At 40.4% G+C, this 26,827-nt stretch overlaps 1 protein-coding gene across 1 annotated transcript in view; it reads right to left on the bottom strand.

The window, feature by feature from the left end:
* LOC122814987 (protein mono-ADP-ribosyltransferase PARP12-like) overlaps nucleotides 1–26,827 on the bottom strand; it is a 1,242,293-nt gene that overhangs the window by 784,297 nt on the left and 431,169 nt on the right. The window lies entirely within an intron of this gene.

The raw sequence follows: 26,827 nt of genomic DNA, 5'->3' as shown, positions 1-26,827 counted from the left end.
TCAGAATCACCTTTGGCTGCTCTGTCCTGATCTTTAGTAAAACCTTGGTCATTAATGGGAGAGGTGGAAATGCATACACTGTTAGGAATGGTATTTTTAACACAAATACTTGCGAGAGATGCAGCTATTTAGCCAAACTGGAGGCTGAGCTCTCTCAACTCAGGACTGGCAAGACCAGACAGGAGGAGAAGGCAACTACACATACCACAAAACCAGCTTCACATAATGCTACCACACCACTGAATCAAACACATAAACACACAAAGACATACTCAGAGGCTCTGAGTAAAAATTTACCTAAACAGCAGAGGCCTCCAAAGCAGACACCCAAACAACTGCTACCTCAAGGCACCCCACAAGCAACACATAAACCACAAAAGCAGTGTGCAAAGCAGTCACAGCCCTTAAGGCCAAATACAACACCAAACATACTTGTCATAGGTGACTCCATAGTCAGACACACTGACGTCCCACTCACCAGGCTGAACAAGGAGAGGGTCACAGTAAGCTGCCTATCGGGCTAGAATCCAACACATCAGACAAGCGCTCTGGTCACTCCACGGCAAGTACAAATATGACACAGTCATTGTCCATGCTGGTGTGAACGACCTGAGACGTACCTCCCTGGACTACATGAAAAGAGACATAGAGGAGCTCTCTGATTATGTAGCCCAGGCAGGTATGACCCTGACCCTGAGCAGTATCCTTCCTTCACCAAGAATGATGCCACAATATAGAGACAAGATGATCAGCTTTAACAATTGGCTTAATGTCTGGTGTCATTCAAAGGGGATCCAGTGTCTGTCTGCCTGGGATGACATGCTTGACGAGCCACGCTGCTTCGCATGGGATGGCTTGCACCTGTCACCCCCTGGGATTCTGGATATTGGCTAAGGCTCTTGCCACCCCCATAGTGCCTTTTTTAGGCAAGGCTCAAATTCTAAACCTACCACCCTAGAAAACAAAAATGGGAAGAAACTTCTCAGTATGGAGAACATCGATGTCTGTGCTGTAACTGAAACCTGGTTCAAGGCTCCTGAGAGCACCCCAGCACTATTAGGTTTTACCTCATATCATGCGTTCCGGACCCAAAACCCGGACCACACCACAAAAGGAGGGGGTGTATCCATATTCATAAAGGATACCCACACCTCCAGGTTGGTGGCAACGCACGAAGCTTTGGAAACCATTCAGGTGCAACGAACCATACGCAAAACTGCTCTACAAATTGTAGCATGCTACAGGCCACCCTCTCAAACTCAGGAACCCCACACAGCCTTCCTGAAGACACTGGAGAGTATAAATGTATCTCCAAACACCATCATATTGGGTGACTTCAACTACCCGAATATAGACTGGGAACATTACTCAAGCCCTAACTTTCTAGCCCAACGGTTCCTGGCGTTCATAAATTCAAATGCCATGGAACAGCTAGTCACTGTTCCCACGAGAGGAGAAAATATACTAGATCTCATTATCACAAACATGGGGACAAAATGCTCCACACCAGAAGTATATCCCTCATTGGTGAGATCTGATCATAAACTAATCTCACTGGAAATCCACATCCCGCCCCCACCCCAAACAAAAAAGACCAGAGTGAAGAACTTCTCTAAAGCAAACTTCACACTACTCAAGACTGGTGTGGTATCCTTCAAGGCCCCTGAGTCAGTGGAAACCACAACCCAAGCTGCGGAAGCCCTTACAAATGCCTTCTATGAACACCTCCAGGACTGCATGGATCAGGCAATCCCAAATAAAACCAAGACTCTTTCCACAAAGGGCAAACGTCCAGTTTGGTGGACCCAAGCCATTAACAAACTTTACAATAAGAGGAGAAAGCTATTACATGATAGAACAAAATCCATAAAAGGGAAGTCACCCCTGATCATTATTAGTAAAAAAATACGAGCACTCATAAAATCAACTAAGGCCAATTTTGAAAGAAAAATTGCCATGAATTCAAAGGACAATCATAAGGCCTTTTTCAGCTATGTTAGGAACCTGGGTGGAAACTCCCAGATATGCTCAGAATTAGTCCAAATGATACAAAAATCACTGAACCCACAGACATTGCCAACATACTGGCAGACAGGTTCAGTGCAAACTTCACCCCCCTCTCCCCCCCTAAAGGAGAGATAACTATCCCAGCAGAGTGTAGCCTCCCAGACATCTAAAATGCGCAGGTGAAAGCTGCTCTCTCTAAAGCTAAAAACACAGCATCAATTGGACCGGATGGTGTCCCTGGCTGTGTGCTACACGAGCTAAATGAGGAATTAAACCCGCACATAAGGCAACTGTTTAATCTCAGCCTTACCACAGGATACGTGCCCAAGGAGTGGCGTATGGCAACTGTGGTCCCACTCCACAAAGGCGGTGCCTCTACGGACCCTGGTAATTAACGCCCCATAAGCTTAACAAGTCTAGTCTGCAAAGCTATGGAGAGGATCACAATGGAGCTCATAAACAAAGATATAGGGGACTTGCAGACATTGGACCCGACCCAGTTTGGCTTCGTCAAGGGCAGATCATGCCTTTTGAACTTGGTTGACTTCTTCGAAACAGTCACCAAGGCCATTGATGAGGGAAAGGCAGTCCATACAGCCTACCTTGACCTTGCAAAGGCCTTCGACACAATACCCCACTTGGGTATTGTAGAAAAACTTACCAGTTTAAATGTAAACCCATATGTCACAAGATGGGTTGCAAACTGGCTTAAGGACAGAACCCACAGGGTTAGAGTTGCTGGCGCTATGTCAGACTCCAAGCCGGTCACAAGTGGTGTCCAACAGGGCTCGGTCCTTGGCCCCCTATTGTTCGGCATCTACTTCTCAGAAGTACAGGCCAACATGGGAGGACTTTGGCTGACAAAGTTTGCAGACGACTGCAAACTGGGCGCCATAGTGGAAAGTGCATCGGACACGGATATCCTTCAGAAGGGACTCACGGAAACAGATAGCTGGTGCCAGAGCCATGGCCTGAAGTTAAACGCCAAAAAATGTATAGTCATACCCTTCGGGAAAAACAAGGTAACCCCAAGCTACCATATAGGTGGCAATCCACTAAGCACAGAAGAGGTTATCAGGGACCTGGGGACCCAGGTTGACAGTGGCACTCACGTTGCTAAAGTGGTTAGAAAGACCTTCTACATTGCCCACCTGATCATGAAGGGATTCACATCCAGATCTAGTGAGGTCATTGTTCCCCTGTACTCTTCACTTATCAAACCAATGATCGAGTACAATGCCCCATTCAGGATGTATCACACCCGACATCTGCAGCAATTGGAGAGACCCCAAAAGTTCCTCACCAAAAGGATAAAGGGACTCCAAAATCTGTCATATGCTGCCAGATTGAAGAAACTCCAGCTCTATTCAGTTGCATACCATCTGCTCAGAGGTGACATGTGCCTGACAAACAAGGCCTTGTCCAACCCGGAATTAATGGACATGCTCCACCTCAAAAAATCCAAATCCACCAAAACCACTAGAGCAAGTGACTTAAACCTTAGCACGGATATAAATAGGACGTGCTGGAGGGATGGATTTATCACTCAGAGACTCCCTATGCTGTGGAATAAAATCCCGGTCCATGTGAGGCAGAGCACCTCGCTGGCTCTGTTCAAGAGAAATCTTGACCTGTGGATGGGAGATCGTAGGTTTATCCCGGGAATCATCTCTGTATCACTGCTGGACAGAGGCACAACAAACTTTCATATAAGGGGTGGCGTAAGCCGCAAAAATTTGGGCTAGGCTTATAAATGCCTTAGGGCAGATAGCCTAGTATAAACCTATGAACCTAGAGTTCTCCAGCTGAAAGAAAGGGCGTCCACTTTCCATGCTTGTGGGTGGTATGTCCTTGAGCAGAATTTCTTCAGTTGATGATTGTGGGGGGAGGCAAAAAGATCCAAGTCCGGTCTCCCCCATGATTGTGTTATCTGTAAGAAGATGTCTGGGTGCAGCATCCATTCATGTGCATCCATTATGTTTCTGCTTAAGCTGTCCGCCACTATATTGTCTTTTCCTGGCACAAACTGGGATTGTAGCTGTATATTGAGTTTCAGGGAAAGTTCCCATAGATTCATTGCCAGTCTGCAAAGAGGATAGGAATGGGCGCCTCCTTGCTTGTTTATGTACCACATAACCGTGGTGTTGTCTGTCCTTATTAGAAGGTGGCCATGATGCAGAAAGGGTTTGAAGGCTTCGACTGCATGTATCACTGCCAGCATTTCCTTTTGGTTTATGTGCATGAGTAGCTCTTTTTGTGTCCATCGACCTTGAATGCATCTTCCCTCCATGTGCGCTTCCCATCCGTGGTCTGAAGCGTCTGTTGTAATGGTTTGGCTGGCTATTGGTTTGCTGAAAGGCAGGCCCCTGTTTGACTGGCTTGCTTGAGCCCACCACAGAAATTCCTTTTGAAGGCATGGAATGAGTGGTATCAAAGTTTCCAGGCTGTGACTGTGCTGAGTCCACAGACTCATTGGGTACCATTGTAGTTTCCTCATATGCAGTCTTGCTTGCGGAATCAGAAGTATGCAAGAAGCCATGTAACCCAGGGCTTGCAGGATTTTCCTTGCAGTCAGCTGGGTTTGTCTTGTCAGATTTTTGAAGTAATCCGGTAGTTGACTTTGTTTTTCTTCTGTAAGGAAGGCCATTTGGGTGGTTGTATCTAGATCTGCACCCAGAAAGGTTATTCTATGGGATGGAACAAGTCTTGATTTGTGAAAGTTGATTGTGTATCCCAAGGCCTGAAGTAGGTGAATGGCATAATTCAAGTGTTTTACCAAAGTTTGTTTGCTGTCCGCTTGTATTAGGCAGTCGTCCAGATATGGGTATATTTGCATCCTCTGAAGTCTGCAGTGTGCAATTACTGATGCCAGGCATTTCGTGAATACTCTGGGCGCAGTAGATAAGCCAAAGGGCAATGCTGAGAATTGATAATGCTCTGACCCTGCAAGAAATATGAGGTGTCTTCTGCAACTTTGTCTGATAGGGACATGCAGGTATGTCTCCTTGAGGTCTAGAGTTACCAGCCAAGACCCCTTGCCCAGCGTGGGAAGGAGCTGCTGTAGAGTCAGCATTTTGAACTTTGGTACAATGAGATAAGTGTTCAGTGCGGACAAGTCGAGAATAGACCTCCATTGTTTTTCTTTTCTTGGAACAAGGAATAGTCTGGAATAAAATCCTTGGCCTTGTTCTGAGAGAGGAACTTTTTCTATAGCTTTCATTTGCATTAAGCTGGAAATTTGTTTCAAAGCCTCTGCCCTTTGATTCTGTGGCAGGTCTGGCATGCCCTTTCTTTTTGGTAATGTGTGGAAATGAAACCTGTATCCTTTGTCTATTATTTGTAGTGTCCACTTGTCCCTTGTAATACTGTGCCAATTTTCTGAAAATAAAGAAAGCTTTCCGCCCAAGGGTGCTTCCAATTGTGCCCTGGTTGGCGGTGTCAAAGTAAAGTCATTGAGCCTGTCCTTGTGCAGCAGTTGAAGGTCCTGCATTACCTCTCTGGTTGAGAGGCTGCCATTGACGTCCTCTGTAGGAGCCTCTAGCTTGCCCTCTACCTCTGGCACGCCTGTTCTTGCCTCTCTGAAATCTCTCTGTGTCTGGAAAGGACCAATTCTTGGAAGGCCAATTCCTGCTGAATCTAGGCGGTTGTACTTGGAGAAAATCTTTGACTGTTTGTACTGATTTTGCTTTTTCTTCAAATTTCTTTAGGACCTCCTGAGCCGTGGAACCAAATAACTTTTGCTTTTCAAGTGGTGCATCCAGCAGCTTTGCTTTAACATGGTCTGGCAGAGATTGTTCCTTCAGCCAAGCATGCTTACGTATGACTGCTCCAGTCATAGCTGATGTACATGAAGCTTCCAATGCATCATAACCACATTGCAAGAAATGGTTGCTATCCTGCTGAGAGTTATGTACCAGATCCTGAAGTGACTTGCGGTCTAGGGGGTCAGGTGAAGACAACTTTTTATGCAATTCATCTAACAAATACTCTTGGTACTGTATCATATGAAATTGACAGTTTAATGCCCTCATAGAAAGACTAGCAGAAGTATACACTTTTTTGCCCCATCTCTCTAAAGCTCTGGACTCCCTTTCAGAGGAGAGAGGATTTTTAGCAGTGGCAGCTGCAACCCCTTTTGGGCCCTGGGAAATAGTTTCTGGATCTGCAGAGTGGGCCTTGTAGAGGTAAAGATGTGAGTCCGGGACCCTGTAGTACCTATCAGGTTTGGTAGGAGCTGGAGGAAGAGAATCAGGGGTTGTGCTAGAGTCAGAATAGACATCATCAATGACATTCAAAACAGGAGGAATAGCTAAAGGCCTATGCTGAGGTAAATGTAAAAAGGTCCTTAATCTTTTCCTGGAATCAGAGAATTCCTGGCCCTGCCATTGGAAATGCTCTCTCATGGTGCTCAGTGTCTCCCCAAAGGAAAACTCTTCAGGAGGGGAGGCCGAGGGAGTAGATTCCTCTGTATCAGAATCCTCGTAGGCCGAATAAGCCTCCTCCTGGTGGTCCGAGAGAGTAGAGCCATCAGAGGCCTCATCTGAGGAGTGTGGATCAGAGGGGTCAACCCTGGGCCTTTTGTCTGGAGGAGGTTGAGAGCCCCTAATTAAGGAGATAAGATCCTCTGCTAAGCTTAGAATTTGTGATCCAGTAGAGGGTCCCTGAGGGATAACCTTGGGAGGCAAAGCTTTTGAAAGTTTAGCAGCTTTAGCCCTGGAGAAATCCTTAATGGACATGGATGCAGGAGGCCTGGCTGCACCACGTGCAGGTGTATATTTGTCTAAGGGAATGGTGTCAGAAGGTTCCAGGACACCAGTTTCTGTAGGTAATTCAATAACCGACTCGGCCGGGGCCTCCAGGACCGAGGTAGTTGGTTGAGCGGTTTCTGAAATTGGAAGTACCAAGGACTCGGTTTCAGCCGAGACAGAGACACTCGCAGTAGGCCTTGCCGTGGTTTCAGACGAAACTGCGGTCCGCGTGTGTCGATCCTTGTCCTTCCGTTTTTTTTTAACTAAATGCGAAGTCGTAGTCTCCGACGGCATCTTATACGAGAAGCTAGCCCCAAAGAATTCCTCTGCAAACTCCGCCCGACGTCTAAGAGTGCGTCGGTTGAAGGAAGCACAGGCTGAACAGGCCGAGACGTCGTGGTCTGGGCCTAGGCAGGGGAGGCAGTAAGAGTGGAAATCCTTATGAGGTATTTGTTTCCCACAAGTCAAACAATTATTAACTTTATCTGACATCGGCTGAGGCAAGAAAGAGTCCCCAACGGGGTACTTAGCTTTTTGAAGTCTTCGGTAGCTGAATTACAGGAGCGGGCCGACCGGCACTTGCGAACTGCTTCTGCTTCGGGCACCATGCAGCAAGAAAGACTGAGGAAGATGGCATCGGCGGATGCTTTTATACCCCAGGCGCTCTGACGTCGGGGAAAATGCGACATCAGCCGACGCCGGACCCAGACTTTGGAATCCGGCCGACCAAAGGGCTGCCCGAGGCAGGACAACCCATATGTGATGACTGCAGATGCATCCTTGAAGGACATCAAGATAATACGAGACGGAATGGACTGCAACAGTATTAAAAAAAAAAAAACATGAACATCTGCATTTATGGTAAGTTCCTCAACAGCTGTACTATATTCATCATAATTATTCACTACAGCAGTTTTTAGTCTTGAGATTATCAAAACACTGAGATGTAGGGAGCTGAGTGAACAATTTGAAGATGAGCCCTTGCAGAATAGAAGAAACAAATCATGCTCTTGCTCTGGATGCAGACCCTAAGCTTTAATGCTTGAAAAAGATAAATACAGAGGACAAGAGCATGAACCTATGAAATTTGCTGCTTCTAGAACTGGCTTGGTTAGAACCTCCCATAAGGCAAGCTGTGGTGGCAGCCATAGCTTTAGTGCAGTGTGCTGTAATATGACCTGGCACTTGTTTTTCATGGTGCTGATAACAAAAGGCGATGCATTTTCTGAGCCACCTGGATAAGTTCTGTTAATAGGTTTACTCTCCTTCAATTTTGCAAAACATACTAATAACTTGTCAATCTTCCTGCATTTTTTGTTCTGTACAATCACAATCTAAGTTGTTAGTGTACATTCAGGAAATGCAGAGATGTCTTACCTGAATTGTGGGACCTAAGAAAAACAATAGAAGCTGAATGGCCTGATTCAATTTGGTAACAACTTTAGACATAAAAAGATGACTAATATGCAAGGTTACTCTATCTTAATGGAACACTATATGCACAGTTCTTTTTATTTAAATTTCAGTTCTGAAAAACATGCACATTGAGGTGATCATAGGAGCTTACTAGGCTATTGGCCTTGAGGCCCTTATAAACCTAGCCAAGAGTTTGGCCCATGTTTAGAAAAATCAGCACCCGATGCCCCTGTCCAACAGGGACACGGATGGAATCCCAGGGGTATATTTTCTGTTTCCCATCCAGTTATCCAGCTTGAGCTTAAAAAAGGGTAAAGAGGTACTCTTCCTGACATGGACAGGGAGTCTATTCCACAGATGGAGGAGTCTCTGGGACACAAATCTGTCCCACCAACAAGTCTTGTTGCTGTCACAGACTAGGTTGAGGCCAAGCATGCGAGTTACTCGAGTGTAGCTTAACTTGCAGATATGCAGTAGTCCCATCAAGGTGGGGTTCGTGATTGCCTTGTATGCCAGATAGAGGTCAACTCTGAGGAGTCTGTATGAAACCAAGTAGAGGGATAAGGCTTTTAGCCTATGTATGGTAGATGTTGGAGGCCCTGGATTCTCCTGCTGAGGAAACTCTGTGGTCTATCCAGCTACTGCATGTGCTTTGTGAGGTACATGCAATAATAGGCCTTAGAAAGGAAGAATACAGGGATGTTATGACCTCCTTGTCCCTGGATGAGATACCCTTACTTATGAGGTGGGCTATGTAGAAGGCTTTCCATACAATGGAAGTTACATGGTGGCAAAAAGTCAGGTTGCTATCAACCTGGGTGCCCAAATCCCTCATGACTGACTGTGTGCTTAGGATGTTATTAATGTGATAACTTGTGAGGACGTCATTCTCCCCAAAGGGGATGATGATGTATTTTTTGGTATTCAGCTTGAGGCCATGTTTTTGGCACCAGTCATTTGTCTGAGTGAGACCCTCTTGGATGATGCCCACATCACTAGAGGAAGGAACAGTTTTGTACCTACCATAAATGTAGATGTTTGAGTGCTAATACAGCTGCAGTCATAACAGATGGGTTCTCCTGCCGTCAGGCGGGTCCTCGGTCGGCCGAATTCCAAAGTCTAGGTCCGGTGTCAGTTGTCGTCGCTTCTTCCCTGATGTCAGTGCAACAGGGGTATAAAAGAACCAGCCGACACCATTTTCTTCAGTTTTTCTTGCCCCAGATGTCAGGTGCCCCCAGAGGGAAGGCAAAACATAATTTTATGTAATAAAGCAAATGCAATATAATCAAAAAACAGTAGTTGCAAGCAAATACACCATAAAAGAATACCCCAATGAGGTTATATGAGGAGGTGTTAGCCATAAGCCCTGTCCCAAGAGGGGAAGGAGGGAGGGAAACCTGGACTGCAGCTGTATTAGCACTCGAACATCTACATTTATGGTAGGTACAAAACTGTACTATGTTCATCATGCATACAGCTGCAGTCATAACAGATGGGTAGAATCCCAAAGCTAATAAAGGGGTGGTAGGCACTAAGTGGAGCTAGGTGGAGAGCCAGGATGCCCTGCAAGACTGCAGTGGCAAAGCCCACTCTAGTTTTGGAGTATAATGGTAGGTGATAGTGCTTGGAGAAAGTATGTACAGAACTCCAAGTGGCTGCTTCCAAAATATCTTTGGTAGGAACCCCCCTGAGGAAAGCAGCAGAGGTAGCTGTGGCCCTTGTGGAGTGAGATCTGATGCCTGTAGGTACAGTATTACCATGAAAAGAGTAACAAAAGTGTATGCAGTGGGCTATCCATTTTGAGATTGTCTGTTTGGAAATAGGCTTCCCTTGAGCACCTGTAGCATAGGACACAAAGAGTTGCTCTGATTTTCTGAAAGGCTTTGTTCTGTCCAAATAATAATGGAGCTGTCTGTGAATGTCCAAGGAATGTAGTAACCTCTCCCCTTTGTTTTGTGGATTAGGGTAAAAGGTAGGTAAGTGGATAGCCTGATTCAAGGCTACCCTGGATACTACCTTTGGCATAAATGAAGGATTGGTTCATAAGGAAACTCTGTCCTGATGGAAAATGATGAAAGGCTGCACAGCCATGAGGGCTTGTAGTTCCGAAACCCTGCGTGCTGAGGTGATAGCTAGAAGGAAGTCTGTTTTCCATGACAAATATTGCAGATCTGTTGAAGCAGCTGGCTCAAAAGGAGGCAGTGTTAGTTTTTCTAGAATGAAATTGAGGTCCCAAGCAGGTACTGGTTGCTTCCTTGGGGGTTTTATATTCTTAGCCCCTCTGAGGAACTGCCTTAAGAGAGGGTGAGAGAATAAAGGGGGGATCAGTGTTGTACTCTGCAGAAATGGCTGAGGCATGGATTTTGATGGAGGAGAATGAAAGTCCACTGCCTAACAGCTCGGCTAGGTACTGTAGTATTTGAGGTAAATTCAGTATTCCAGGATTCTGACCCTTTTTCTGATTCCAGACACAAAACCGTTTCCATTTTGTGGAGTAGGCTTTACTAGTGGAAGGCCTTCTGGCCTCCAAAATGACATCCTGCACCTCTTTGGAGAGTAGGGTCTGCTGTGAATTTAAGGAATCCTCCATGCGGCTAGATTGAGTGTTTTCAGCTGACTGTGAAGAGTTTTGAAGTTGTGCTGAGTCAGTAGAAGAGGCATTAGAGGCAGGATCCATGGTGGGGAATGCGTCAGGCTCCTCAGGAGTGGGTACCAGTGTTGTCTTGGCCAATCTGGAGCAATGAGAATCATCTTTGGTCTGTCTGCTCTGGCTTTTAATAGAACTTTGGCCAGTAGTGGAAGAGGTAGAAATGCATAAACTGTCATTGTTGTCCAACTGAAAGAGAGTGCGTCCACTTTCCAGGCCTGTGGATGAAAGGTCCTTGAGCAGAATTTTGTCAATTGGTAATTTCTGTGGGTGGCAAAGAGATCTATGTCTGGCCTTCCCCATGCTTGAATGATCATTGTGAAAACTTGAGGATGCAACTTCCATTCATGTGGATCTGTCATATTTCTGCTCAGGTTGTCTGCCAGTGTGTTTTCCTTCCCTGGCAGGAATTGTGCTTGAAGTTGGATTTGCAATTCCAGAGCCGTGTTCCAAAGGGACATGGCTAGTCTGCACAGGGGATATGAATGAGTTCCTCTCTGTTTGTTGATGTACCACATCACTGTGGTGTTTGTTCTTATCAATAGTTGTCCTGGATGCAGTAGGTCTTTGAAAGCCATAATAGCATTTATTACTGCTAGCATTTCCTTTTGATTGATATGTAGGTGCTTTTCTTTTTGTGACCATTTGCCCTGAATGCACCGATCTGTCATGTGCACCCCCCAGGCGTAGTCCAAGGCATCTGTTGTGATGACTTGATTTGCTTGAGGCTTGCAGAATGGGAGACCTATGTTTCTTTGGCATGCTTGAGCCCACCACAGAAATTCCTTTTGAAGAGATGGAATCAGTGGTATGATTGCTTCCAAACTGTGGCTGTGTTGAGGCCATAAGTTTTTTAGGTACCATTGAAGTTTCCTCATATGCAGCTTTGCACATGGGATTAGCAGGATGCAAGATGCCATGAATCCCAGAGCCTGCAGGATTTTCCTTGCAGTCAGCCTGGTGAAGGTTGCCAGTTTTCTGAAGTATTGAGTTAATTGCCCTTGTTTATCTGGCGTGAGGTAAGCCATCTGGGTGTATGTATCCAAGCTGGCACCCAGGAAAATTATTGTTTGAGAGGGTATTAGTCTTGACTTCTTTTTGTTGACTGTGTATCCCAGAGATTTCAACAACATTATTACAAACGCCAGGTGTTTCAGAAGAGTGTGTTTGCTGTCCACTTGGATCAGGCAGTCATCCAGATATGGGTATATTTGTATCCCTTGAAGTCTGCAGAAGGCAATTACTGATGCCAGGCATTTCGTGAACACTCTGGGCACAGTAGATAAGCCAAAGGGCAATGCAGAGAATTGATAATGGGATGAACCTGCAAGAAATCTGAGGTTTCTTCTGCAATCTTGTCCGATTGGGACATGCAGGTATGCCTCCTTGAGGTCCAATGTTACCAGCCAAGACTCCTTGCCCAGCATGGGAAGAAGCTGCTGTAATGTGAACATCTTGAACTTTGGTACGAGTAAGTATGTGTTTAGGATGGATAGGTCCAAAATAGGTCTCCAATCTTTGCCCTTCCTTGGTACCAGGAATAGTCTGGAATAAAAACCTTGACCATGTTCTTGTGCAGGTACCTCTTGAATAGCTTTCATGTCCATGAGATCTTAAATTTGTTTTTGTGCCTCTGCCCTTTGATTGTGTGGCAGGTTTGGCATGCCTCTCATTTGTGGAAGGGTGTGAAAGTGGAATCTGTAGCCTTTGTCTATAATGTCCAGGATCCATTTGTCTTTTGTGACAATATGCCAATTTTTCGAAAATAATGCCAGTTTTCCGCAAAAAAGGTGCTGCCATTTGAGCATTGCTTGGCATGCAAAGGGGGAAGTCATTGGGTCTGCTTTCTGAATGGCTGTGAACTATCCTCACCCCCTCTTGGTGTAGGTGTTTGCCATTGTCTGCCTCTAAATGATCCTTGAGATTGCCCTCTACCTCTCGGGTGCCTGTATCTACCTCTTTGAGGTCTGTCCGTGGCTGGAAAGGACCAATTTTTTGAAGGCCAATTTCTACTGAAACGTGGTGGTTGTATCTGTAGGAAATCTTTCACTGTTTGCATTGATTTTGCCTTTTCCTCCATTTTCTTTAATACCTCCTCAGCTTTAACACCAAACAATACATCTTTTTGAAGAGGTGCATCTAGTAATTTAGCTTTGACATGATCTGGTAAGGTTTGCTCTTTGAGCCAAGCATGTCTACGTATGACTGATCCTGTAACAGCAGCTCTACAAGAGGCCTCTAAAGCATCAAAACCACATTGCAAGGTATGTTTACCCACTTGCTCTGCACTATGCAACAAATCCTGCAACTCCTTCAAGTCTGGTTGTTCAGGTTGTGACATTTTGCTTTTCAACTGAGATAACAAAAACTGTTGATACTTTAACATATGGAACTGACAGTTTAAAGCCCTCATGGTTAAAGTGGCCGAGGTGTATACCTTTTTCCCCCACCTTTCTAAAGCTCTGGAATCTCTCTCTGAGGGTAAAGGATTTTTGGCAGTGGAGGTCTTAATTCCCTTGGGACCCTGTGAAACAGTTTCTGGGTCAGCCGCATGGCTTTTGTATAGGAATTGGTGTAAATCTAGAACCCGGTAATACCTGTCAGGCTTGACTGGAGCTGGAGGTAAAGAATCTGGGTTAAGGCTGGCCTCTGAATACACATCATCTAGTATGTCTAAGACAGGAGGTATAGCCAGAGGCCTGTGCTGAGGGAGAAAAAGAAAATCCCTGAGCCTTTTCTTGGAGTCTGAGTACTCTTGGCCTTCCCAGTGGAAGTGTTCCCTCAAGGTATGCAAGGTTTCCCCAAAAGAGTAATCCTCAGGGGGGGTGACAGAGGGAATGGACTCCTCTGCATCAGTATCTTCGAAAGGGGAGTAAGAATGTTCCTGGTCCTCAAAATGTTCTGAAGTAATGGAGGCCTGGTCTGAGGAAGGGTAGTCTTCCTCCACTCTGGGCCTTTTGTCCGAGGGGGGTTGAGAACCCCAGATAAGAGTAATGAAACCATCAGCCATTTTGAGCATCTGCTTTTTAGGCATGGGGCCTTGAGAGGGGCCCTGTGGAGCTTGTCTTTTAGAATACATGGCTGCTTTAGATTTAGTGTAAGCCTTAAAGGAAAAAGAAGAGAAGGCCTGAAAACACCTTGAGAGGTGGCAGGCCTGTCTGAACTCTGAGTTTCCCCACCAAGAGTGACTTCGGTATCTGTAGTCGGGGTGAGGGCCGAAGAGCCTGCGACCTCGGGCACAGAAGACACCGCTAATGAAGTGTCATCGGTAGTCAGGGGCTGCGTAGTCGCCTCGCTGAGAACCAGAGCACATGTAGTCGGCTTTAGCGTGGTGTCGGTAGAAGGCGCGGACCTCGTATGTCGGTCCTTATCTTTACATCGTTTACTCAAAATTGGAGTCGGAGTATCTGACGACATGTTGTAATTAAACTTTTTGCCAAAATAGTGTTGGGCGAACTCTGCCTGACGCTTAATAGTGCGTCTGTTGAATGTAGCACAAAAACGACAGGCCGAGATGTCGTGGTCTGGGCCTAAGCAAGGTATACAGAGGGAATGGAAATCATTATGCGGTATTTGCTTCCCACATGAAATACAATTATTAACTTTGTCTGACATCAGTCTGAGGCAAGAAAAGTTTCCCCAATGGGGTACTTAGCTTTCAAGAAGTCTTCGGTTGAGAAATATTCGTAATTTCAGGAGCTGGCCGACCGGCACTTGCGAACTGCTTCTGCTTCGGGCACCGCGCAGCAAGAAAGACTGAAGAAAATGGCGTTGGCTGGTTCTTTTATACCCCTGTCGCACTGACGTCAGGGAAGAAGCAATGACAACCGACGCCGGACCTAGACTTTGGAATTCGGCCGACCGAGGACCCGCCTGACAGCAGGAGAACCCATCTGTTATGACTGCAGCTGTATGCACGATGAACATCTGATGACAGCACACAGTTTGCAGTCATCTGCAAACTTGGTCAGCCATAGCCCAGTGGTTTTGGCCTGCACCTCAGAAAATTATATCCCAAATGACAGTGGACCATGCTCCTTCACAGGACCTCAGTTATGGATTAGAGAAACTGACTGCCTCCTAGAATGCCTTTTTCCCAGAAAGAAACTGGACAGAGGCTGAGAGTTCAAAATGGGAGAGGGAGGAGTCAGTTTCACTAATATGTAACTGAGGTCCCATGAAGGAGCAATCTGTCTCTTTGGTGACCTAAAATAAATCAGTCCCCTAAAGAATTATTTAGCTAAAGATCAAGAATAGAGAGGGGGATTCATGGATAAGCAAGCTGAAATGGCAGTAGCATGGGTTTTTATGGAAGTGTAAGCTAAGCTCGAATTGTTAAGGTCTGACAGCTGTTCCAGGACCACTACCACCTTAGACTTTCTGGGGACTAGGTCCCTGGAGTAGCACCAGAGACAGTACATGTTCCCTTCTGCTGGGTGCGACATCCTTGTACTAAGCTTTCCAGCCTTTTCCATGTTTAGCATGTCCTCAGAGTATTTGTGCCTTCCTGAGCGTAGTGGGAGATCACCCTTACTGTTAAGCCTATGGGTGTCCAGACTGCAGGGGACTCCCTGTTCTTCTGAGTTAGAAGGTTCACTAGAGTTTTCTTCTTAACATGTTTTAAAGTAGAGGGAAATTAGTGTTGTCTTGACCAAGAGAGAGAGCTAACAGTATCATTTCTGGCTTTTCCTCCTGAGGTTTTCTGAAACCCTTAGGATTAAGGGTATGGAAGAGAGAGCATACAGAAACAGACCTGTCCATTGCAGGATGATGGCATCTTTTATCCAGGCCTTGAGCATTTCTTTCTAGCTGCCTGTTTGGATGAAAGGCAAATACATCTATCACTGACACACCCCACTTGCTGGTTAGATCTAAAAATGTTGTTTTATATGAATATGTAGTTACTATACTTGCAGTCCAGGGGACCACTGAGCAGCCTAGCCCAGTTTCCCCCAGCACTGTATGGTTAAGTGACTTGATTAAGGTCACAGTAGAAAAATAAGTGCTGAAGGAATCAAACCCTGTCCCATAGCAACTATAGGTCAAAGCCTTAACCCTCTATGTCAACTGCCAGACATACAGTGTAGCATCCATTCATGGCAATCTGCATACATTCTGCTTAACCAGTCTGGTCTGAAGGAAAGTATCTGGGAATCAGAGAAATTACATCTTCACTGCAATTTTCAAGGCATGCATGGGTATTATGCAAAGTAGGTAGGAGTGGGTCACCCTTGCCCGTTTATGTAATACATCACTTTGGTGTTGTCTTTTTGTACTTACATACCCCCCCCCAATGGAAGAGAGAAATGCTTTGAATGCCAAGAATGAGGGTCAACATTTTCTTGATGCTGTTTTTTCTCCACACCCTCTGTTGCCAAGGCTCTAAGATTCTGAACCCCCCCATAAGAGCTCCCCAAGTCACAGCTGATTAATCTGTTTTCAGTTTTAAAGTATGCTTCAGTTCCTGAAGGGGCGCTTCTTTATTCAAGAAACAGCACTGGGACCACTGTGAGATTTCCTTCCAGATGCATGATGGCAGGGGAATAACAGTTTCCAAACAACAGAGGTGCAAGTTCCACCTGCGTCTTAAATACCATTATAGCTTTCTCATGTGGAGGCCCACTTAGAGCACCACCAGAATGTATGCTGCCATAAGTCCTAGAATCTTTTTTTTTTAAATAAATTTTATTGTAAGCATTTCTTAAAAATACAATTAACAAAAAAAAATAATATTTTATGATGAAATAGATAAAAACAAGAACATTTATATAAAAGATCAAAATTAAGACAAACTATGTACACAGATGTTCACTTAGCTATAGACAAATAAAAAAAGCTCAAACAAGTTAACAAAAAATGATTATTATATTTCTATTATTGATTTTCTAATTCAATTATATCCTTCCACTGATTATATACTGCTGTATTCCTAGAAGATCTAGCTTTGACTGACATTGATTCTAGTTTGGATACATCCAGAAGATGATCTTTAAAGTTTTGAAAAAAGAGGGAATACGTGATGATTTCCAATTTCTTGTAACTTCTTTCCTAGCTAGGGAAAGTACAGACCAAAGATGTGTATATTTACTAAGCTTAACACAAGGTGGGAATGGAGTGTTAAATAAAACTAACAATTTGTAAGTAAAAAGTTATCAGTGAATAATGCTTGGAGGAAAGAGTTGATATCTTCCAAGAATTCTTTCATATGTAAACAATCATAAAAGATATGTGCCCAATCAGTATTTTGTACCTTCATACATCTCCAACAAAGAATATTTTTTATACATCTTATTTATGTTATGTGGAGTAATGAAGGATCTATTCAAAAATCTCCAGGTAAATATTTTCCATTTAGGGGATGTAGTTTTTAACTGCTGAGTGAAGAAAATTCAATTTGTCTTTATCTGTGGGGTTACACTTATTAATGTCAGAGAAGTACTTCCAATAATTATGTGGAATTGTATCTAAATCAGTTTTAATAGTTTTATATATAACTGACAGGCTAATTTTAATAGAGTTATTTTGTTGAGTAAAAGTAATCAAGTATTGAATAAGTTTAGGAATTAAATTTTTAGCTGAGGAAGGTATTAAATCAATTTTATTTTTGATATAATTTCTAGCTTCTTATAAATCAAGCCATAAAGATGGATCAAAGTAATTTTCTATCAACAAAGTACTGGACTACAATTCATTGTTTTTTTTAACATTTGATGCCAATAAATCAAATGTTTTTCTTCAACTACTGACATTTTATGAAAATTAGTAGTAAAGATAACCCCTGTGTATATGCTATAGGGAAAATAAGGAATAACCAACTTTCATATGATTGAAACCTTTGAATGAAGTTTTTTAAAAGATTTTAAAATTATGTTAATATAGTTTGAAATAAAATTGTGTGTAGGACCAAGAGAAAAACATTTCCTTCAAAATCCATATGAAGTTATTTACTAGATTTAGTTTAAAAGGTTATTTGTTATTATTTAAAGTTTGTGATGAAGACAAAACAAAATCCTTCCATTTTGCGGAGTATTTACTATCTATAAGGTACAAGATGGTTTTAATAACTGAGGAACTTGAATATAGTGTCAAATTTGGCAATGTAATACCACAATTATTCTAGCTATGCATATGGTATGTTAGAGAAATCCTAGGTTTAACTGGGAACCAAAGAATTTTTTTTAATCATATTATTAAATTTTTTAATTATTGTATAAGGTGGGGGGATAGAGATTGATTGCACTATGTATAGAATTTTTGGTAAAAGTACCATTTTATAATTGATAGTTTCTCCTTTGAGAATTTTATTTCTAAATTAGTTTATCTGCTTCCTGTTAAACTATTATCGAAGTTCAGTTTTTGAATCTCTTTTATATTTTTGGCAATAATTATACCTAAATATTTTATTTGCTGGGACTATGGGATATATTTTTCAAATTCCTTTTGAATACTACATTTATTTGGGCCAGTTAACAAGATCTGTGTTTTATTGTGGTTAAATTCTAGACCTGAGTTTTTTTGAAAATAATCTACATCATTAAATATTTCTTGAATTGTTGGATTTTTGCCCCCCCCCGAGTAATCAGAATGTTATCTGCAAACATTTGAATCTTTGAAGATTTATTAAAACTCATTTCGAAAGCTTTAATATTACTATTTTCTCTGATCAAATTTGCCCAAGGCTCCACAACTAAAGTAAATAAAAGAGGGGATAAAGGAAAACCTTGCTTAGTCCCTTTAGTAATAGGTATGAACTGTGATGTATTAGAACCAATTTTAACATAATCAAGAGAGCCAGAATATAACTGGGTGATGAGCTTTATAAAATTATTTGAAAACCTAAGCTCCTATGAAAGAATGAAAAGGTAATCCCAATTGACTGTGTCAAAAGTACAATTTATGTCTAAGCTAACTATAGTTACGTTATTTTTTAGGTATTTAGTTGATTCGATTAAAATTATTATTCTTTTAATATTGTCATATGTTGTTCTATTTATTATGAAGACAATTTGGTCTTCATCCACTAGGTTGGGAAGAAAGTTTTTAAGTCTCTCTGCATATATGGACATAAACATTTTATAGTCTGTGTTTAATAATGATATAGATCTATATTTTTATTTATTGATTTTTTATTTTATATTTGATGACCGGGAAAGTCAGACTGGACACAGGCTCATTTTCAGTGGAGGCCAGAGGAGAAAAGCTCCACATACAACAATTACAACAATTCTAAAAGTACTATATATATTTTTGTTAATACAAAACTGTAGTAATAAGGCATACAATTGTACATATAGGACCATATTTAACATTTCTTCATAGACGTATATATCAATAGCAACAGAGTAAAACATTGTTTAGCAAGAATAATTATTTAGAAATATTTGTTTGTCAGAAATAAAAGTATTCAGAGGGTAGTAGTAGGTAACAAGGTGATCTTTGACAGAATCCTTGCAACCCTTCAATTTAAGTGGATTAGCCTGGGGAGTCACATGGGCACAGCCAATTGGTAATATAGTGGGTTTTAAGTAATTTCTTAAATAGTGAAGCAGAGCTGGTAGAAGTTTTGTGCTTTGGGAGTGAGTTCCAGATTTTTGCTATTGTACAGCCAAAGAGTATTTTACCTGCTTCATTCTTTTGTTTGATGACATTTATGAGATTTTGGTCTGCTGATTTTAAGGTTCGAGTGGTAGTGTAGGGCTGTATTAGTTCCTGTAGTGCTGGAGTTTTGTCAGGGAGGTAAGTACAGTTTGTGGGCTGTGAAAGGTTGAGTCGTAAGTAGTAGTTGGGGTAACTCAATCCAGTTGAGCTGTCTGAGGGAGAGACAGTGATGGGATCTATTAGAGGCACCTGTAGCAAATTTGACAATCTTATTATAGCAAGATGCCATTTTGTTTTGTTCGCTATGGCAAAGATTAGTCAGTATTGGGGAGGCATAAAGTAGGGTGGATAATAGGTGAGTTCTTGCAATGGTGGCTTTGGTATAGTTGGTCATGAATTGCCTGTTCCTATACAAGAAACCAAGCTTTTTATTTATCTTTTTGATTGTTTGGGCTATGTGTACATCAAATCTGAGATTGTTGTCGATTACTACTCCTAGGAGTTTAGTGTGTGTTGTTGGGGTGACTGTGGTATTGTCCTTGGAGTTAAATGTGAAGTCATTATTTATTACAGGAGATCTGCCAGGACTGAAGATAATTCGTTTTTTTTTTTTTTGGGGGGGGGGGGGTTGAGCAGAAGTTTAATGCTAGAAAACTATTCTTCAGCAAGAGTAAAGTTATTCTGTGTTATTGTTTGAAGTTCCCATAAGGTAGGGGTGGTGCATATGATAGTAGTGTCATCTGCATATTGCACTATAGAAGCAGAGGGAGATGATGCAGCTATTTGATTTGTAAATAAGGAGAATAGTAAAGGACCAAGTATGGAGCCTTGAGGGACTCCAATAGACACAGACAGAAGGGAGGATAGTAGGTCTTGCCAGAGCACTGCTTGTTGAGGGCCAGTTAAAATAGCTGTTGAACCACAATATGATGTGGGAGTTTATGTTTAGGGTAGATATGAGTTTTTAGAAGCATGCTGTGGTTGACCATATCAAAGACTTTTGATAAGTCTAAGAATACAGATGATACAAAAAATCCATTGTTTCTATGGGTGTTGACTATGTTGGTACATGAACTACACTTTACAGGGTCTTTATCTGATTTTAAAATGGGAGAAATTAATGTATATTTCCATGATGGAGGGATAGTATTATTAATTTGTAAGGTATTAAAAACAGAAAGTAACAATGTAATAGCTTCATTGGGTAGAAACTTGTAGATTTCTGGAATAATACCATCGTTACCTGGTGCTTTGTTTTGTTTGAGTGTATTAACTTGTTCTTGAATGTCTTTTAGTGTAATTTGTCTATCCAAAAGCTTAGTTTGTTCATCTGTTAATCTCTTTTTGGAGTGTTTATTAATAAAAGCTTGGACATCTTTCTTTGAATTTATTGGTGAAGATTGGTTTAGTTTAAGGAAAAAGTCTCTAAATTCAATTAATATGTTATTTATATCAGATAGCTTTTTTGTTTTGAGGTGAACATATTTCTTTAATGTGATTAAATTTGTTTAATCTTTTCATTTTTTTAGCTAAAATATTCAGAGATCTGCGATTTATTGAAAAATGAATAAACTTAATTTTTTCTAGACTAATCATAGCTTTACGGTTTAAAATCTCAAGGTATTTATTTAGAGATTTTAATTCACTTAGTTTGGATTTTTCATGTTGATTTTTTGATAACTCAAGGTTCAGAATATCAAGTTTAGCTTGTATCTCTCTTAAATCTTTATCCCACAAAAGTCTTTTTTTATACCAATCTGTTACTCTATCAAATAAATATGCCTTCATTGCATCCCAAACAAAGATTTCAGGTGTATTAGGGTTGGAGTTAAATTCTAAGAAACTATGGACATCTTCTAGTATGAAGGAGTTAAAATCTTTTAACTTGGTGATGTATGCTGGTATCTGTTTTATCTAAACATTGGTACATGCATAAATATATATATATCAAATGTTATTAAATTGTGGTCTGAAAAGGGACATGTAATAACTTTTACATTGCTTAAAGAATCTGTTAAACTGTTAGAGATAAAAACTCTGTTTATTCTTTAAAATGTATTGTGTCTGTGTGAAAAAAAAATGTATAAAATAAGGAATTAGAGTTAGCATAATTACTAATATCTTTCAATAAGAAGGAATTTGAAAATTCTTTTAGTAATCTAGCTGAGCTCGAAACTCTTTGCTTACCATTAGAAGTAGAGTCAGAACTATCAAAAATGCAGTTAAAATCACCAGCTAATATAACATTGTCTTTAGAAAATTGAGTAATATGATCTATATATTGTTGTGCTGAGCTCTGTCCAAGGCCAGGAATCCAGTACATGTTAGAGTAAAAATTAAATTATTAAATTCTATGACAATAGAAGCTACCATACCTTTATTATCTTTGTATGAGTCTATTATTTTAGGTAGACATAATTTGTTATTCCAGAGTATTGCAACTCCTCTTTTTTTGGGGGGGAGGTGTGCTCAGAACTAGTGAGTAATGAAAAAGATTTAGATTCTAATTTGGAAACATCACCCTCAATCAATCAAATGAGTTTCTTGCAAAAAGATTAACTATGAGTTATTCAGCTGAAGATACCTGTTTAAAGACCTTCTCTTACTGGGGTTACTTAATCCATTTATCTTAAGGGACATAGAATGTAAAACTACCATACCTTATGTGCATTATGGTGTAACAAATATTGATTAATACCTATAATGAACTTTGACTTGCGAGATTACATTAGAAAAATGTAGGGAATACAGCAAGATATAGTGTGAAACAGATAAAAACTTTAAAATTAAAACTATATGAATAATATTTTACTATACTTGTTTTAGTGAATCAGAAAAAATATTAACTAAAGGTAGATACAGAATCTTCTAACAATGAGACCATCTAGACCCCACCTGGAGTTATAAACTCCTAATTTGAGTGACATTAATCACCCAAATCAACAAACCAGCTAACAGCATATTTCAATCAAGCTCCACCTAAATATAATCTACTATATAATTAAAAACATGGCTTTTTAAATGTCTGTAATATATAAAAAAAGAACTCAACATGTATTCATTAAATCTCTAGAGTAATAACATTTACTGATATAGCAAGCCTAACCTGCTTTAAAAGTCACTACAATCAAGTCATTACAAAAAGTGCTTCACTTGATATATAGAAAAATATATCATGATCATTAACAGACATGTAAGAAGGCTACTGTAAAAACAAATGTAACTAGATTTCCCTTTGTTTCTCAAGTTGTCTTATTATAAGCCAAAACTATACCAAACCACTCATTAACGAGGAAAATGCAATGTTAAAGTGAATATAATATATGTAGTTTACCTAAAAATCTAACTAAAGTGAGAGAAATAGTTAAACATATAATCTAAGACATAAAATATAAATAACATTTCCCAAACCTGTAACTAAAGCTATACCCACAATGTAATATATAGCAGAACAACTCTTTCTCCTTTTACTGATCTTCTCCTTTCCCTCCCTCCTTCATCAATATGCATGCACATGTATAAAAATGCAAATATATGTATAAACAGACAAATAGTTAAAATGAATCTAATCTTCTTAACTTAAGAACTCTATGCAAATTACAAAAGCTGCAACAAAGTAGATGGCATCAATTCCACTAGTCATTAAAGCATGTCATGTCATTAACACATATCAGGAGAACATGAAGAGTAACGTGTAAATAAAATTGCATTAAAGTAATTTGAAGTTAAATATTAAACAAAATGAAACCTTGTTTCATAGACTAGACTCTAGTAACATGTAAGCACTTTTTTTTTTAAAAACTGCCATGTAAATGTTTTACATCTACAAACTACATAACACTAATACACATACAAGCAATCGATTATAATGAAAAGAAAGCTGAATTAGCTTTAGTTTAAACTGGCCCCTTTAATCCATTAAATAAGCTAACAGATCAGTTACTTCCTGTGTTAACGTAAAATGCATCCTGCAGAAATTAAGTCTTTATAAAGGGATTTGTGAAGGTTTTACCTTTTTGGAGGGGGCAGGACAATGTACATCTTGTTGCTTAGTACGAGGAAAAGAAGGATACAGATCCTACCATTCAAAAGGGACCGACGAACTGAAGGTGATGTCATGTTGCTCAAAGGGATTGCTCAAAGGTGTGTAAGTCTATACGTCCGAGATTTAGATACTTCAGACAGCTTCAAACTTTCAGCGGGAAACTGCAGGCAGAAGAGACAACATCTGAGGGTTCCAGCTGTCTTGAGAGCCTCTCGAGACATTTCAGCAGTTCACCGAAGCCTTCTTTTCCTCAAGCCAAGGCATTAAAGGGGAAATAAGAGGAAAAAAAAGAAAAAAATGGAGAGAGAAAGGGTAAAAGAAACTTTTTAAACAACCATGCCTGCAAGTCCGCTATAAACACAAAGCCACCAACGAATGGGGCTTAACCAGACCATCACAGTAACACACAACAAAACATCCAAAAATAACATCAACCCCAAGCAAACAACAAGAAAAATAACCATATTATCACAAAAGAAATAAGGATTATGCTTCCCAGTACTACAAATGAACACACAGACTCAATTACTTTAACTGAAGCAGGCAATCAAGGAGAAACACAGCAGTGAGACAACAGAAAAAAAAATCATCAACAGCTCCTGTAACACACAATTCCTACGGCCATTCGGAGACATGTACATAAAACTTATAATCAAAAGGGCATAAAGACTATGGGAAGAATAAACTTAAAACAATTAGTACCTGCACAAGTTTAACTAAATAAAGACAGCCAAAGGAACAGTTAAAGAAAAATATATCTACTTAGTATCAATGAAAAAAAAAAAAATTAAACTAGTGCAATTATTGTAGTCAGAAATGTATGTAAACTAGAAACAATAAATAGATTTCCTATCCTTTAGTATAGAGAATATATTACAGTGTTAGTTTAGACAGGATACAGACTATATGGATTAATAATGAAAGCAAGGCTAAAACAACTAAATATTATTAATAAAGTTATAGAATAATACAAGATACTAATAGCTAATACAAATCAATAGAATCACAAGCTAGAACCACAATACAATAAAGAATACAACAACACTCACCTGTTGAACCAGTTTCATTTTCCTTGACTACTGGGTCATGAGAAAAATCATTTGTGAAGAAAAAAAAATAAAGGACTATGAATTCCTTGATGCAGAAAATTATTTTTCGAGCTTCTTCTTGTGTTCTATTGTTTTCCAGATGTTATTTTCAGCAATTCTCTTAAGGCTTGGACTAGCCCAGTCCATTTCATCAATTTTTTCCAGTATTTTGTTTGATTTTAATATATTTGATAGCTGTGTCTAATTCCTCAAATATCTTCGGACCATCTTGAAAGAAGATTCTCAACCTTGCTGGAAAAAGCAGGTGAGACTTTATTTGTGCTTTTAAGTTCTTTAAGTAATGGTAAAAATTGTTTCCTTTTAGTTATAACAGAAGTAGAGTAGTCATTATCGAAACATATATCTTTGTATTTGATAGATGACATAGGCCAAGCAGTTTTCAAAACTATTTATTTATCATGAATAGATAAAAATGTAACTACTACTGATTTTGAGGAGTTGTTTCTGGCAGTTTTGGATGTAGACAAGGGCCTGTGGGCTCTTTCTATACCAAAAGAAAGTGCTTCAGGTAGTTGTAAAATTTCTGGAATCCATGAGGTTAAGAATTTCTCTATATTATTTTCTTCTATATTGTCAGGTAACCCAAATATTCTGATGTTATTTCTACGAGATCTATTTTTTAGATCATCTATTTTTGATTGAAGCAGGGTATTTTGTTTTACAAGAAATTCTAAATTATGTTAATTTTGTTGTATTCTAGTATCCATGTTGTTTAGAGACGATTCAACACCAGTAATTTGTTTCTTCTGCTATTTAAGGTCTTGATGTAAAGTCTTCATTTGGTGAGAAATATTTTCTTTAAAAGCATCAATCTTCATGTCCATTTTGTAAATTTTTGTTGATAGTTCCTAAATAGTGGTTAAAAAGAGTTTGAAACTCTTTTTATTACGGAGTCCTAATGAGAGGATTTTGTGAAGCTCATGCTGGTAACAAATGCCAGAAACTAGTCTCTTAATATTTGACCGGAAAATTTTAAAAACTTACAAAAATAGAATACTAACTAGACTATTAGAAGAAACCAAATATATATAAAAAATATTTTTTAGTTAAAATAAAAAATTCCTGTCATAAAAGATATGATAAGGCAGAGCTGAAAGAAACTGCTGCTACTCAAGGTTCATGCTAAGCCACACCCCCATAAGTCCTAGAATCTGATGTACTCTCTTGTAAAATCTTTTCTGAGTATTTAGAAAAGTTGAAAGTACTCTTTTTTTGCTCCCAATAAAGTTACTATCTGAGAAGAAAAGAAGAAGGACTTCTCCCTGTCCACTATCAGTCCCAGATCTGAAAAACACTTTATGATAAAGTTCAGTGCATTCAAGGCACTCTAGTAGGACTGTGCTAGGATTAGACAATAGTCTAGGTAGGAAAATATTTAAAATGTCCTTTTTCCTGTGAAAGACTATCACTGGCATCAGACATTCTGTGAATACTCTGTGCAGTGGACAAGCCAAAGGGCAAAGTTTTGCATTGATAAAGGTGTCCTACTGCTGCAAATCTTAGACTTTTCTGTGTTTCCCTTGCAAATGAAGATGTGAAGGTATGCATTCTTTAAATCTAGGGTTGCCATGAATGTTTCTTGCAGAATCAGAGGTAAGAAGGGCTTGCAGAGTGAGCATTTTGAATTTGGCACTGATGGAAAAGATCTAACATTGGTCTCAAAGTACTCTGTATTCTTGGTACCAGGAAACAGTCTGGAATAAAAACCTGTGACTTCTTCCCCCAGGGCAAATTTTCAGTAGTCCCTGCATTAACATGTCTTTAATCACCTGAGGTATTAAGCTCTATCGGAACTGGTGGAATACCCCAGTGGGGGTCTATGAACTGTAGCCCATAGCCCTTTTTTAGAATTAACACCCACATGGCATGAGTAACTGTTTCCCAATTCCCTATAAAGGTGAACAAGATTCTTCCACGTTTTGTGAAGAGGTTGGGGGGCTTAGAGAAGAGCAAAGGGAGGGGCAGCCAAGCAGTCATAGCTGATCCCTCATGGGGAACCTTGGTACAGGGCCATTAAGAATCCCTGACTTAACACTGCTTGGTGGATGGAGGTTGGAAGGGTCCTCAACCAGGCATCCTTTCTAATGCATGACCCCACTACCACTGCCCTGCAGGATGCATCTACCACTTCATAGTCACATTTCTTGGAGTGTTTAATCACCAGGTAAGACAGACATCACAAAAGGTCCAACAATTCCTGTTTCAGGTCTTTATCTTCAATCGACTCCACTATGGTCTTCATCTGTTACAAGGTTCT

This window comes from Protopterus annectens, chromosome 11.part0, assembly GCF_019279795.1.
Source record: "Protopterus annectens isolate FY-2018-M chromosome 11.part0, PAN1.0, whole genome shotgun sequence".
Lineage (NCBI taxonomy): Eukaryota > Metazoa > Chordata > Ceratodontiformes > Protopteridae > Protopterus > Protopterus annectens.
The sequence above is the reverse complement of the archived record's forward strand: the minus strand, read 5'-3'. Positions and strand labels throughout refer to the sequence as shown.